Genomic DNA, 16108 nt, shown 5'->3' on the forward strand with positions numbered 1-16108 from the left:
GTGAGGGCATCTCTTTAGATAGGATTCATGTTAATAAACTATGCTTTTCATAGCCAAACTGAAGAAAGTCTATATAGAAAGACTAAATAAATTATATTTGATTTGGGGCATGTTAAGAGCCTGCATAAATGAGATCAAAGAGTTTACTGTGTTCTCATTAATGTGATTCTTATCCTGCATCCCTGTTTCCACCCTGAATTTAAACATATGAATTATGCCCCAGACATGGACTTATGACACAGAGTTATGTCCTAGTAAAGAAGAGCCATCTTTATTCTCATTTCCTTGAGATAATGAAGACATTTACTATTTCTCTGTATTTTTAGTGGGAATATTTTTAGCTATGATTCTAATCACTAATAATTGCCTTGTAATCTAAGAAAGAAATATAGATTTGGAATGACAAAATAATGCTTGGAAATAATCTCTCTTTTGTCTGTTCTTAAAGGAATAAAAGATAAAATTTTCAGTATATCCAAGGTGAATAGTTTCTAAAATTTGTGATACTTTGAGTCTAATCAACGTCTTTAGCTTATTTATGTAGGACACTATAATATTTAAAATTCTTGAATAAATAATTTTCAATTAAGTGTGTTAATTAATTCTCAATTAATTATGCTAACTTACCCTAATTACTAATGTAGTTACAAAATTGAAGATTAACCTAGAAATTTGGAAGAGCAATGCTTCTGTCAACTACACGGTAATCAGTTACATAGGCAAGAGCAGAGGCAGGGTTCTTTTTAGTGTGTTTGGCTAGCTCGATGCCTACAAAGTACAACACAATCTGGGTACATCTGACTTCAGCATCTAATTCACTTGCAAAACTGTGGAATCAACGCTGCCTTCCATTTCATTCCCACATGCATCCTTTGTCTTCAACATTCCTGATGTTTTCAAAAGCTGTTACTAACAATGAAAACATCATCTCTAGCCACAAAGGCAAAAATAAAGTCCTGCTAGACCATTTCGTCTGTGGCTGACAAGGTGGTTCGAAAGCTGCAGAATTGTTAGACCTGTTGACTATTTAAGGGGACTAATAAAGTACTAGCAATCTTTGTTTGATGAAGCCAAACTAAAGACTCTACAAGACACGCTCATTGGGGCTGTGGCTTGAATGACAAGGACCACTTTCTTGCTGGGGTTCAAACAGATGTATGAGAAAATTGGGGTGGGTTCCAAGGTAATAGCAAGAGCCAGGCTGCTTGAGATGATAAGCAATACCTTTCCTTAACCGTTAGGAAGAAACAGGTGTAACTGGCCCTGATTTTATGTTTTGCTGCTCTTTGCATACTAAATATTATTTACAGGGTTTAAGGGGTTGTATTTTTCTATGACTTACTGACATTCATTCATTTGGTCAATCAGTTGGTAACCATAGTGTGTGTGTGTGTGTATGGGCATTCTCTGTGCCAGGTTCTGGATCTAGAATATACTCCATCCTTCCAGAAGCTCTGACCCAAGTAAAAGTGATGTCCCATAGTTTTCTCAGCAGAAAATTACAGTTTAGAGAACACAAGTTATCAGCAGGAAAAAAAAATTAAGACCTCTTTGAGAATATGACTCATTGAGCAACAATTTCCAACTCATAGTGAACATGCTGACCTATCCCAGACTCATGCACGGAAGTATTTTGCGGGTTCGCATATGGTGGAATAATTCATCTCATTCCAAAGCAGAAAGGAATGGGTCGTCTTTCATCTTTGCTTCTTTCACCTCTAGGCTCAAGGAGAGGCATTTCCCTGAGAGCTGGTAGGGTAGAATCCATTGGAATTTGACATAATCCTTATTTCCCCTCCAAAAGGCTTTGCTGACTTATGTTAGGTCCTCAACACACTTTTAACTCCTAATGAAACAAATTTTCCCCTTCTGAGGTAGAGCCCCGATGGCCCTGGAATGCCGTGGAAGACTAACAAAAAACACTTCTAAAGTACTTTAAACGTCCAAAATGAAATTTACCACATTAAAGCCAAGTATTGTTATTAATGCCAGGAATTGCCAGCACGCTCAGAACAAAGGAAAACCCCAGCACTCATCATTCATCTTCTGCTTTTTAATCCATTGTGCTTTTCTTAAACAACAAAACCTATCTTGTTATAAATTATTAGTTGTAAATTACTTGTTTAAAATCTTACGACTGTTCATTTAAGTGAACCATGAGGTAGATTTCTGCTGTAATTTAAAAAGCTACCAAAGGAGCCATAAGTCATTCTCTATTAATATCCAAATAGCTATAAACCATGAGAAGAAAATGAATCATGGTGGCATCATAAGAATTAACTTTAAAGAAATATGAAAGAACTAAATATTTCTTTCAGAGTTTTGGGATTAACTATTATTTGCAACCCGACTACTTGGAGCACTCTATTCTGTGATAGAAAGTGCAAAAACACACAACTAATCCTGACCTGGTATCTATGAATGTTAATCTAGATTTGTGTCTCCAAACTCTAGTTTGCTTCACTCCAGGGCATTTGCAGCCACCTCAAAGGATATTATGGAATTCTTTCAAATTCCCTAAACAAAATTAATTTTAATTCATATTACTATTAAAAAGAAATGTATACCATCCAGCAGATTAGGGGAAAGAAAATACTAGAAAGTCAAACCGATAACTTAGAAAAAGACTCCAACTCATTAGCCACCTTAAGTGAGGATTTAGATAACATTTTTAAGCCACGGTTCTCAGTAAATAGGAATGTGGTTCTGGAAACCAAGAGAAATATTACTGAGTTTTAAGTCCTCAAATTGCATATGGAGGTCTCTTGATGAAACAGGTTTTTTTTTTTTTTTTTTTTACCATGAACCAATTCTAGTTTCAAAACATGTACAGACATCCTTGCTGTCTCATAGTTTCGGTGAGGATAATGTTTTACTCTTGCATACTGCTTCATGGTTTATAATACACTTCCACATATAGGATCTCAGCTGATAAGTACTGCTGTGACCTGCCTGGCCACAGAGAAGGAGAAAACACAAAGTCTATCCCAGTGAAAGATCTTCATCAAACTAAATCTGAAGTGGACTAGGGTTATACTCCAGCACTGAGAGTTAAATACTCGCCTTGGCACATGGGGGAGAGATGCGAATAGTGAAGGCTGCTAATTTGCTCTTAATTCTCCAGCTCCAGCACAGCCTGCAGAAGGGAAATGATACATGAAGATGGCCTCACTCTGTCTCACTCCCAAATAGAGTAGAAGGAGGGACAGTCAGGAGTTGGTGGTACAGGGGATAAAGGAAAATGATTGGTTCAACATGAATTTAAAGCAAGCAGTATGGGTGGTTATCCCTTGGGGAAACTGAGTGAGCAGGCAGGTGGACCACACGGGTAGGAACTGGAAAGCTCATGTTGGGGCAATTAGAAATAACCCCTATTGAAGAAAGCATCTGAGACCCCAAAAGAGGCTCCCTCACTCTTCGAAAAAGACCAGCTCTCACACACAAGTTTAAAACAAAGATGTTGTGCTTCTTATAACTCTCAGGGTACTGAAGAGTGTTTTTTAAAGCAAAGTTTCATCCCCATTTGTGATAATACGGACCTATCTCATATTCTGATTTTAATACTTTTTCAGAGGAAGATAATTGGAAATAATACCTAGACAGTTTTAATGTTTTGAGCATGAATATAATTTTTATTATACCTACAATTGGATAAATTTACTGAGGGCATCATTATAAGGAGCAAAATGCTAAGAAAGCTATCAATAATTGGGGAATTCTGGCTCACACGGGAAACGTTAAATACACCTACTGAAGAACTGTCCTAGACACGTATTTAACACGCAGACCCTAATGTTAGTGAAGTGCAAAGCAGGATGGATGTGATTTTTCATGCTGCTAGATTGGCCTCTGAATCTCTTCCTGCAGGTGGCAGACACAGAAAGGTATAAACAGACTTTGAAGGGATCTCTGGCCCTTGTATCATGGCCAAGAATCAGAACTAATTCTCTTCAGTCAGTTCAGGAACAGTTGTTCATTCAACAACTTTTAGAAAACTCAACAGTCTATAGTCCTGTCCTTGAATTCACAGTTCAGTGGGATAAAGAGATGTACAAACAAATAATGTTAACACCATATAGTTAGGGCTGCAGAAGAGGCATGTACGTGAAATCCTAGAAGCTCATAGAAGGGAGTGAAAATCTCTTTCTAGGGGAGGAAAGGGGTGCCCCAGGGAAGAGGAGAAGGGTAGTGTGCCCAGCGCATGGAGTGTGTGGCAGATAAGCAGAGAATAAGGGTGGGAAGAGCAGCTGTACAAGATGGAAGGAGGGTAGATGTAGAGGGCAAAAGTTCTGGGGAAAAAATAAGAAAGCACTCACAATATGAAAATCTCTAGAAAAACAGTGTTGGACTGTCAATCACTCTAGCCTTGTACTTATCCCCAATCTGAATCTTCCGGTAGGTACTTATTCAAGAGAATATCGAGTTAATCACAGAAATCCACAGCAAAACGAGTTTTTCTCTCTAAAAAATGAGCTTTAGTTTATTTACCAGAAAACACTTATTTGATATTGAACTCATGGTTGTTATTTTAACATTTGAAAATATTTACCCCAAAAAATCTAGAAAGGATTTATGCCTTGATTATTAAGAATTGACAGATTCTTACAATTCTATTGGAAAATTTAAGAGTTCAAGTATACGAATTTAATGATACCACAATCCACATTTACAAGTGAACACTTACAAATGAGACCAAATTTTCACCTGCTGTGTTTCCTCTGGCTATAATCTCCCCAAATGTACTAAGAAGCTGCTGGGAAGTATGCCTATCATGAAAATTGCTCAATTTTCAAAATGATCTATGAATCATAATGGGAGTCTTGGTAGTTAAGTGTCTACAATAACATAAAAATGCCTCCCAGGCCTTTAACAGGTGGTAGAAAGAAGTCAGGAATGACTCTCACAATGGTCTGTTTTCATCTGTTTAAATCCGAGTATATCAGACAGCATTAGAAGAAATAAAAAAATAGAGCATGGCTATACTAAGATATATAAGCTTATAGTATAATAACATGATAAGAGAGATGGGCCTAGTGCAGTGGAGCCAGACTGCCTGGGTTAAAAGCCTGGATCCATCGCTTATCAGCTGTTTCATCTTGGGCAAGTTATTTAACCTCTCTGTGCGTCAGTTGCTATAAAAATGCATCCACCAATAGTACCTGCTAAATAGAGATATTATGAGCATTCTGAGTGTTTTCTCTTTGTCCTCCCAGATCCTCCTTCAACCTTTCTCCGTCCTGCTTCTGTACCCTGGCAGGCTGGCCCGCAAGGTGGCAACAATGAGCTCTTTGTCCTCTGGCTTTCTGTCCCGCTTGGCTGATGGGGGGCGCCGCCGTGAGGAGAGCCCGGGGCAGGAGGAGAGTGAGGTCGGGGTGTTTACTCCCCCTGTTCCCTCCCTGCCAGGTTGCCATGGTTGTCTGCAACCCACCGGCTCTGCCCGAGTGCCTCTAACGGCCCTCTCTCCTCGCCCCTCAGGCAGGCCCGGGTGGTGAGGGCTTCCTGCTGCTGGCAGCCAGGGTGTCGCACAGTCCTGTGCTGCGTGTTCTAAATCCCACTCACACCTTTGCAAATATTCCTTTCAATTCACTTCGATTTATCCAATTTGACTACACCATCTGTTTCCTGCCAGAAGCCTGACTAATAGAATGAATTCCTCTTTGTAAAGCACTTAGAATAATAGCCGGCCCATGATAAGCACTACACAAGTATTTGATAGATAAATAAAAGAAATGAGATCGAAATTTTTTTGTAGTCGATTTAAACATATCTTTCTGTAGGTTGGCATACAAAGCAAAATCTTCAGAAACATTTTCCCAAATAACACTGTTCTCTTCAGTGGACTCTACGGATAGGAAACGAACATCATTCTATTTCTAGTCACGTTGGTAGTGCTTTGGTTTAAAAAATTCCAAGTACAATATTATTAAAGTTGTTTTTAATTCAATACAACCCTATGGGGAATTTATAGAACTATATTCATTATAATCATTATATATAGTTATTTTACTTTTTTTCTAGTTCTTTGTTGTCTCTTCTCTGTATACCCTTTATCACATGTACAATATTGTCTCCTATGATGCTTTAAAACAATTGGGAATGTAAAACTATATTTTTACTCAATTGGTCAAATATAATGGTATTTAATGGTTTCTAAAGTTATAAATGTCTCTGATAAAAACAATAGGCTTGTTACTTCTTTGCATGAAAGACAAGAGATTTTGCATACTGGATTCCATCTTTCACATCCTTCATTTCTTAAATCTAAGGCTCTAAGACCCTCTCTATCCCCATCTTATTCCAGAATATTTATCTATTTGGTGTACTACTATTTTTTTTTAAAATCACGTAAACCAGAGAGCAGCAGCAGCCTTCTAGTTTGGGGTCTTCTTTACGTATTTCTGTATTGACCAGTGGTTACCTCAGATTCATCTTAGCAGTAGTATCTCCATTCAGTATTTCTTTATTCTAATTCATTCCTAGTATTCTGGAGTACGGCCTCGAGCAAGCTGCAAAAAAAGGGTCTGAGACTTTGTATATCTGAGAGTATTCTTTCTTTTTCTCATATATGTGGGTGAGAACTTGACCAAACGGAGTATTTTCTAAGGTCTCAAAGTCTTTTCTTAAGGGTTCTATAGATGTTATTCTAGCATTCTGCAATAATTGCTAAAGTAGAGAAATGTGAAGATAGCCTCGTTTTTGCCCCTTTGAAATTAAGCAAAGTTGCTATCTAGAAGACCATCATACAAAGATCAATCGTGTTTCTCTACTCCAGCTGCAAACATTTGGAAAAACATAACTTTATTTTAAAATCATACTATTCACAAAGCAACTAAATGTATAAGATATCTAGGAATAGTTACCAAAAATTATGAAACTTCATAGAAATACATTAAAGAAGACCTAAATAAATAGACAGGTATACCATACTCATGAATAGGAAGACTCAGTATTATAAGGATGTCAATGCTCCTCCTCAAAATCTACACATTCAGTGCAACTTAGACAATTGGTTATCCATGTGGAAAAAGTGGATTTCTATCTCACATCATACAAAACAAAGTCAATGTGGATTCAAGACTTAAATGTGAAAGCAAATATTAAGAATTTTAGAAGAAAATAAAAGAGAATATCTTTATTATCTCATGGTAGGGAAGCATTTCTTAAATAAGATACAAAGACACAAACCACATAGTAGAAATAATCAATTTGACAACATTAAAATGAAAAATGTCTGCTCATTAAAATATACCATTTAAAAGTGAAAAAAAAAAGCCATAGACTGGGAGCGACATTTGCAAAACATTTAACTGACAAGGATGAGTATACAGCTCAATAAGAAAAAAGGCCAACAATCTGATAGAAGAATGGTCAAAATACAGTAGAGATATTTCATAGAAAAGGAAATATGAATTGTCTAATAAATGAATAAAAACGGTCAACATCATTAGATTCAAGGAACACTAAAACAAGATCACAGTTGATACCACTTTCTACCAACTGGATTGGCTAAAAAGTTAAAAGTTCTGAGAATATGAAGTGTTGGTAAGGATGTTAAACAGGAGAAACTCTCGTAATGGTGGGTGGGAGTGTAAGAAGATCCAATCATTTCAGACAGCCATTGGATGTTATCCAATCAAAGTGTGTGTACCCTCCTATGATCCAGTTCTCTGGCAGTGGTTCTCAAACTTAACGGTGCATCAGAATCTCCTGGAGAGCTCACTGAAACACAGACTGCGCTTCCCATCCCCAGAGTTTCTGATTCAGAAGGTCTGTGGTGGGATCCAAATATTTGCACTGCTAGCAAGACCCCAGGTGATACTGCGGCTTCTGGTACAGGACCACACTTTGAGAACCACTGCTCCAGAGAAACTCTTAAACATGTAAAAACAAATTTGCATACAAGAATGTTCATAGCAGCAATTTTTGGTAATAACAAAAAACCATAACAACCCAAATATTCATGGAAGAGAGAATGAAAGAGTAAATCGCAATATGTTCATAAAATGTTGTAGAGAAGTGAAAGTGAGTGAATAGCAGCTGTGTATATCGACTGGAATGAATATCAGAAAACACAATATAAATTATTATATTATATTATATTATTATATTATATTATATTAATAAAGTATAAATTGCAGAAGAAAGCATATAGTATAACACAATTTATTTAGAGTTCAAAAGCATGTAAAACTAAACTATATATGGCTTAACAATTAAGTGTACTTACATTAAAAATCAAGGTAATGCTAAAACTCAATATAGTGGTGACTATTGGGAGTGTGTAAAAGAAACACATTCAAAAAAGGACAAATGGTGGAGTTTAACAATATTTGATAAGGCTTTATTTCTTAAACTAGGTGGAGAGTACACAATGTTTGCTATATTATTTCTGTTTTTTCTTGATACATGAAGTATTTCAAAATAAATTAAAAATAGTAATTATATTACCTTTTAAAAGGAATGTAAACTTTACCTTTCTCTTTGAAAGTTGGAAACTCTCATGTCCTAAATTTAAGTGAGTATAAGGATATTTTTTGTTTTATGACTTTAATACTTTTTCAGTTCTGAATGGTTTTACTTACATGTGACTGGGATTATCTTTGTGCCTTTCCTATTGTTTGATCTCCAGAATGTCTATTCTTCACGTAATTTGGATCTCCATGTTATTATCCCCTGTATCAGTGATCTTTCCTTGAATTTTTCATTTCTATCACTTTCCAGATATATATCTTCTTTTTCTTCTTCTCCTTCTCTTTCTCTTTCCTCCTCCTCCTCCTCTTCTTCTTCTTCCTCTTCTTTTTTTTGAGGAAGATTGGCCCTGAGCTAACATCTGTGCCAATCTTCCTCTACCTTACGTGGGACTCCACCACAGCCTGGCTTGATGAGCAGCGCTAGGTCCATGCCCAGGATCTGAACTTGTGAACCCCAGGCCACCGAAGCAGAGCACATGAACTTTACCACTATGCCACCAGGCCGGCCCCCAGATATATTTCTTAAGTTTATTTTCTATTTCCTTGCTGTACTTTCCAGCATCATTCATCTTGTAAAAATTTTCAACTCTTTTACAGCTAGATTCCAGCTATTTAAATTTTGTTTTGCCATAAAAAACATGTATGGCAGACATTAGATTTACTTCTAAGCCAGGGATTCTTAACTGAGATCCATGAAATATCTGAAATCATGTGCAAAATTTGTGTTTGTGATTTCTTATCTGGGGAGGAAATCCATAGTTTTATCAGATTTATTAAGGTGTTCTATGACTGGAAAATGTTTAATTCTTTTTTTTGTGTTGGAGAAAATTCTCTTCAAGTCATATTTCTGTTAATTTATACTCCCTTAAGTTTTCCTTATTGATCAGAATCTTGTTTTATTTTACAGTTATCCTAACAATGTATCAAAGATCAGTTTCTTTGTTTAGATTTTGATTAATATCCAGATAGTTTTGTTGAGCTGAGCAGAAAAATTAAAGGCTAAAATTTTAGTTCCTGACCACATACTGCTCATTCTGTGAATCAGGCTGGGATTTCAGAGGTATGATAAGATACCAAATGTTCTCCATTCTTATCATAGAAAGAGACGTGAAAGTGACTATTGAAGTATTTGTTTCAAAGAAAGAGGTTATTTCTAGTTGGCAGAATTTTGGAAAATGTGTTGGAGAAATTTACATTTTCCCTGAGCCTGTACATGGGTGAGGATAGGAGGAAAAAGTGCCTTAGGGTACAAGCATCATAATAATAAGGCAGTATAGCAAAGACAAGGGATCAGGAAAGTGTGTCACAGTGTCGATGCTTTCAATGAACCAACTGTTGGCTGCTCACTTTTCCCCGATATTTTTTCCTATATGTTCTTCACATAGAATTATTGCTATTTATCTATCTTCAAATTTTCTGACTCTTCAGTCATCTTCCTTTTTGTCAGAACCATACAGTGAAACTTACTTCAAATATTGTATTTTTAGTTTTAGAATGTTGGTTTGGTTTTTAAAAAATAGTTTTTAGTTCTCCATTGAGATTTCATATTTGTTAATTCTTTACAAACATATTTTCCTTTATATTCATGAGCATGGTTATAATAGCTGATTTAAAACTCTTGTCTGTTAATTCCAGCCACTCAGTTATCTCAGTGTCCATCTCCACTGATTGCCTTTTGGCTCACATTTCCTTTTTTAGTTCATGTGCTTAGTATTTTGGATGGCACCCAAGAAGTTGTGAGCGATATATTGTAGAGCCTCTGGATTCTGTTGTGTTCCTTTGAAGAGGATTGATTGTTTAAAAGCAGGTGGCTAACTTAACTGATCTCAAACTCCAAACTGGCTCCCTTGTAGTGAGCAGCAAGAGAAATCTCTGTCCAGTTCCTTTAGCCTGAGCTGGGCTACCTGCACACATGGTTGGGCTGTCAGCAAGGATTTGTACAGAGCTTAAACGCAGAACATATCACCCCCCCACCTTTGGCTCTCTTTCTTCCAAAATTTCTCCCTCACTTTCCAGTTGCTGCAATCACCTTGAACTCTATTTTCTGTCTTTTCATGCCAGTAAGACTACGGGGTTTTCTATCCAAGTTTTCCTCACTCCTATTTGGCACAGATTGGGTCCTGCTTTCTGGCAAAAAGCACTAATAATAAGAAACTTGCCCGCTGCCATTCCCTTCTTCCACGCGCAGACTCCACTCCTGCGTTTTCCTCCTTGGTTTCTCGCTAGTGCCTTTGAACAGCAGCTTTTTATATTTCGTCCAGAATTTATAGCTGTTTTGTGCAGGAAGATTACCAGAAGCCAGAAGCTCATTTTATTTCTTTTTTGAGTTTGTTTGTATCTCACGGATTTTTTTTCTTCTTTATCGTTTTTTCCCCTCTGGACCGCAGGGCAGTTCTTCTGGTGCCCAGAGTCTCACAGGCTCTCCTGAAACCGTTCCACAGGCTTCATCTTTCTAATCCCAGAGGCTCAAATTGAGTCTAAGCGGCCAGACAGGGAATGAGGATAAACTATCAATGACCTTGTCTTAGACCACACTCTAGCATTTTCTTCAAAGCTGCATAGTCTATAGACCTGCAGCTATTTATTCAACTCAGCAAATATTTACTGAGTGTCTACAAGGTACAAGACTCTGTTTTAAGCCTTTTAGATACAGTGATAAGCAAAACAGTCCAATTTCCCTGCCCTTAGGGAAGTGACATTATGAAGACGGACACAGACAATTAACAATACAAATAATAAATAAGCATTATAGGATGTTAGAAGGTGGTAATTGGCCACCTTTGTTCTCATTTCCGAAGCAGTTTTGGCTCTTTGGAATAACAATCCTCCCGACATCTTCCTGTCCATTGACTTTACTGACTCGTTTGAATTGTTTTCCCAGAACCGAGAAACGGGCGGCGAGCCCTGGAGGATGAGCACCTGCTTCCGCTGCTGCAGTGTCTCCGTTTCACCACTGGGGGCGAAAATGAAAGGAGCTGAAGAGTGATTGCAAAGGGATAGACGGCGAAGGAAAAACGATTGTTGAATCCTTGCCAGATTCAGCCTACTCTCAACTCTCCGGGTGACCTCTCACCTCCCATGAATGCAAAGGTCACACAATCAGGTAGAGTAATTTCATCACAGAATGGTTGTTTTGTGCCCAGAAACTGAGAAAGAATTTTTTTTTTTGGCACAGGATTTTGTGTGTATTTATGTATATGTATTCTATTTTCATTAATGCCTATTTTTTCTTTTCATATATATTATATGTAATATATATGTGTATTTGTATGCGTGTATTCTACTTGCATTAATATCCATATATATCTTTTTCATATTTATTGTATGTGTGTACAAGTATGTGTGTGGACTCATATACAGGTATGCGTGTATATACGTATTACATTACATTGCGGGCCTTCAACATCCAACTTTAAAAGCTTTTTGAGGTATGGTGTTTCCTGTATGATAATTTTATCTGTATGTTCACCACCATCATCATCATTGCTCATATTTAATGTTTATCATCTTATAGGTACTGTGCTAGGTACTTTGGGGTATTTAATGCTCACAACAATCCTATGAAGTAGTTACTATCATTACTCCCATTTTATAAACAAGGAAGCTGAAGTGTAAAGAGGTTAACTCGCCTCTTTGTTCCCAAGATGGAACTAGGATTTAAATTAAGTTTTGACTGACAAAGCCATTATTTTTAACCAGAGTCAGCCAACTTTTTCTGTAAAGGGCCAGATAGTAAATATTTAGGCTTTGAAAGTCAGATAGTCTCTGTTACAACTAGTCAACTCTGCTGTTGTAGTGTGAAAACAGCCATAGACAATATTTAAATGAATGGGCATGGCTCCCTGCTAATAACACTTTATAAAAGTAGATGGTACGATTTGGCCCCTGGGGCCATAATTTAGAGAGATTCTGATGAAAATTGTGAATGAGCCTTCTACTGCTCTTACCTCTAAAACGGTACACTAAATGGTGTACTCTATCAGAGCCAACGGATGGATAAGTCAGAAATTCTGATATTTAGGGAAAGAGCATGCCTAGCGAATGTTAGTATGCATCAGGTGCAATGCTAGGCACTTGGCCAGCCTTATTTCATGCATAATAATCCTTTGTGGGTAGGTGTGGTATTTTGGGGGTAGAGGAGGAGAATTGATAGGATGTTGATACCCAGAGGGTTGCAGGCAAGGTTCTCTCAGGACAACACCTCATTTGGGAATCTGGCAGGTCCAGAAATGAGATATGATTAGTATGTCCAGTAATGACAAACTCAACTACTAAATTAACAGGCCATATACCCTAACACAAATGTCTCAGTATCAACTTATTCATTTATCTTGGAGTATTTACATCTAATGGGGGAGGGAAGTTCAACAAGCATTTGATAAAACCCAACATGTGCTAAGGCCTTGGGAACAAAGAGGGTAAAGGACACTGCCTTTGCATGAAGGAACTTTCAGACTAGTCACTGCATGCCCGTGAGGGGTATGAGGAGTGCTGTGTGGAGATGGCTCAGGGGCCATCTGAAAGTGGGTTTTATCTCAATATAGACCTACCTATTGGGCAGCACTCATCTAGAGTCAACCTATGGGACAGAAAGAAGGGCTACCCAGGAGACTACTAGCCCTTGCTCTGCTCCAGCTCCTTCTGAGACCTTGGACAAGAGTAATAACAGTTCATATATACTGAGCACTTACAATGTACTTTGTACTGTGTGCTAAGTACCTTACACATGTGACCTCACAAAATGAATCTGAATTCTTGAGTGTGACAGCATAGGCCTCCTGTGATTCAGCCCCAACACAACGTTCTAGTTTTTCCTCCTCTACATGCACCCTAATCTGCAGCCATATTGCATTATTTCACATTACATTTACTTTCAGCTTTAGCTTACACAATCTCTTCCACCTAGATTGCCTTCTCCAGCTCAATCTATCTAATGTCGGCCATCCTTCCAGGCCCAGCTCACATGCTAACCCTTCCTTGAAAATTTTCCTTGGCAGGGATCTCTTATGAATATCTATAAAACTTTGCACTCATTCAATAGCACTTAAGTGTCTTTTCAAAAAACCCGTCTTATACGCTCTCTCTCCTGATTACAAAAATAAAGCATTGCTCATTGTAAATAACTCAAACAAGAAGGGCAAAATTTTTGCAAACAAATCACACTGCTCTCATGACTTTAAGTTCCTCAGGGACAAGGACTGTTTTATTCGTCTTTATATCCCCTCAGAATCTGCCCACTTCAGTTCCAGAATGCATACCCCAGGCTTCCCCTAGTTCACAGTGAGAACTAAGTAAGTACTTATTTGAATGAATGGATTATGCTTAGGACTTCTATAGCTTAACCTAGAACTGATTTTCAAAACTTACGTGAGACTTACGGTCAATGGTGTCATTAACATGTCTTTATTCCTAATTTTATAATACTTCTCTAAAAATTTCCTAGGAAAATCATGTTGTTGCTAGTTTAATGAAATGCCTGTGCATTCTTGGAGTGTGGGCCAAGTCCATCTCTCATCACCTGTTATTGCTAGAAATTCTATTGCCTCTATCTTCAGACCACTTTAGAGATGAATTATTTAATTTGTGCTGAGAACATTTCAGTACTTCAGGTTGTTCACCTTTCAAAGTTCCTCAGGTATCTGCAAAAATTTGTGAGTTAAAATATTCCTGGGTTATAGGTCTTAACTTCATTGAAAATTGACTGCACATTTTTATCATTAAATCATGAGCATCCCCGATGACTTTCACATTTCTGCTGAAGGCATGTTTCTTATTAGGCTAAAGCCTTTCAGTCTGTACAATTAATGGTTCATAGCACACTAGGGAACATTTATTAATTTTCATTTTACTTGTTTTTTGAAGGTTATGGGGGTTAAGGGTTCTAAGTTGGAGTTATTGAAATTTTAAAAGGTGTAAATAGGTAAATATTATGGTTCCTGGAAAAGTGAGACATTTTTCTCTTTAAGTATGTGATTAATATGACTAATAAAAATGTCATCAGCCTTCCCGGCCAGGGTTATGCAGTTAGAAAGGCAGTTTGTGTGTGTGTGTGTGTGTGTGTGTGTGTGTGTGTGTGTGGTTTGCTTTCCATACCTAATAGGCCATTTTGAGAGAAGGCTTAATATAAGAAAATTACTTTTAAAAACAGATTCTTGATGCTTTGTTGGTCTTACACAATAATTCTAAATGAAAAATAGTGTCTCCCTACGCATTTCCTAAAGATTTTTCTTGACTACATTTGGTGGCTTATATCAGTGTTTCTGAGGCAGGAATTTTTTTCTCTTGTCAGGTCACGTGACACGAATACCATTCAGGTTGAAGGCTGCATCTCTGAAAGGCAGGCCTCCTTCCCATACTCTTGTGGATAGATTATTTTATATTTCAATTTAGTTTCATTCCTAAGCCAGTTTGCTAAATGGTTATGTCCTATGCTACTATTCATAATAATGCTGTTGGTTATATACAGTACAATATTTAATTTGGGCATGTATCACACAGTCCTTTTTAAACAGCTTTATTGAGATATAACTCACAGACCACACAGTTCACCCACTTAAAGTGCACAATTTAATGGTTTTAGTCTATTTGTAGAATTGTGCAAGCATCATCACAATCTAATTTTAAAACATTTTTGTCACCCTAAAAAGAAACCTGTGCCCATCAGCAGTCGCTCCCTCTTCTCTCCACCTCACCCCAGCTCTAGACAACCACTAATCTGCCTTCTGTCTCCACAGATTAAGTAGCATTTTTTTAAACAAATTTTAATTATCTAAAAATGTTGCTGATTTTGCAACATCATTAAAGCTAATGCAGTCAATACAATACTCAGGCAATGACATTTTTCTTTGTCTTATCATTTGTATTGTTAAAGCAAAGCATCTGGTTTGCAATAATTTCAAATCCATTAGCAAATGACAGTAGTAGCATGTTTGCCTGTGCAGCCCTTGCACTTGGTGTTGTAAGAGTTCTATTTCTATACCAACACAAATGCAGAAATGTTGGGTTAGAAAATCAGTGAATACTTAAATGGTTAGCATGAAGCACACTCAGACCAGAATATCTCGAGCAACTCTATTGTTCTTCCTTTTTATTCTCCAGTTCCTTCTACCTCACACACACACACACACACACACACAGAATAGTCATGGTCACCTAAGGTGGAAGATGCTGGTGAGCAAACTTTACGCAGCGACAACCAGGAGCAATAATACATGTCCACTATTGATATATTCTTATGCACACTATAAAAATAACACGTGTGTTTTGATTGAATATACACACGATTTATTTCTAAATCATGGTGGGAGTCACAGAACATTCTCTAGAGGTTGGAAGTGCTAAAGCAGAAAGCAGAAATGTATAAAATAGTGTTCCAGGTTGATTCTTATTTCTACTGATTTTATTCATGGCACTATCAGAAAACCTCGAGGTCAGTCATCTATTCACTCACTCATGCAACACCCATTTATTGATTAAAGACAATGTAAAGGGCACAGTGCAAGGCCCCAAGTAATAATGAACACCTGAAATTCAGCTTCCATGGGAACCGTTGCCCAACCTCAGCACATGAAAGGGTGGGCTGTCTTCTCAGAAGGAAAGAGCTCAATGAATCATGCATTTTTCCTTTTTTCTTGAAA

General features: G+C 37.4%; 1 protein-coding gene across 1 annotated transcript in view; it reads left to right on the forward strand.

The window, feature by feature from the left end:
• Positions 1-11469: 11469 nt before the first annotated feature.
• Positions 11470-16108, forward strand: part of FAM204A (family with sequence similarity 204 member A) — a 53526-nt gene continuing 48887 nt past the window's right edge. Inside the window, exon 1 of the mRNA XM_070482425.1 lies at positions 11470-11574. The gene's annotated coding sequence lies outside the window, so the exon portion shown is untranslated. The remainder of the gene's footprint in view (positions 11575-16108) is intronic.

The sequence above is a fragment of the Equus asinus genome, chromosome 2 (genome assembly GCF_041296235.1).
Source record: "Equus asinus isolate D_3611 breed Donkey chromosome 2, EquAss-T2T_v2, whole genome shotgun sequence".
NCBI classification, from domain to species: Eukaryota; Metazoa; Chordata; class Mammalia; order Perissodactyla; family Equidae; genus Equus; species Equus asinus.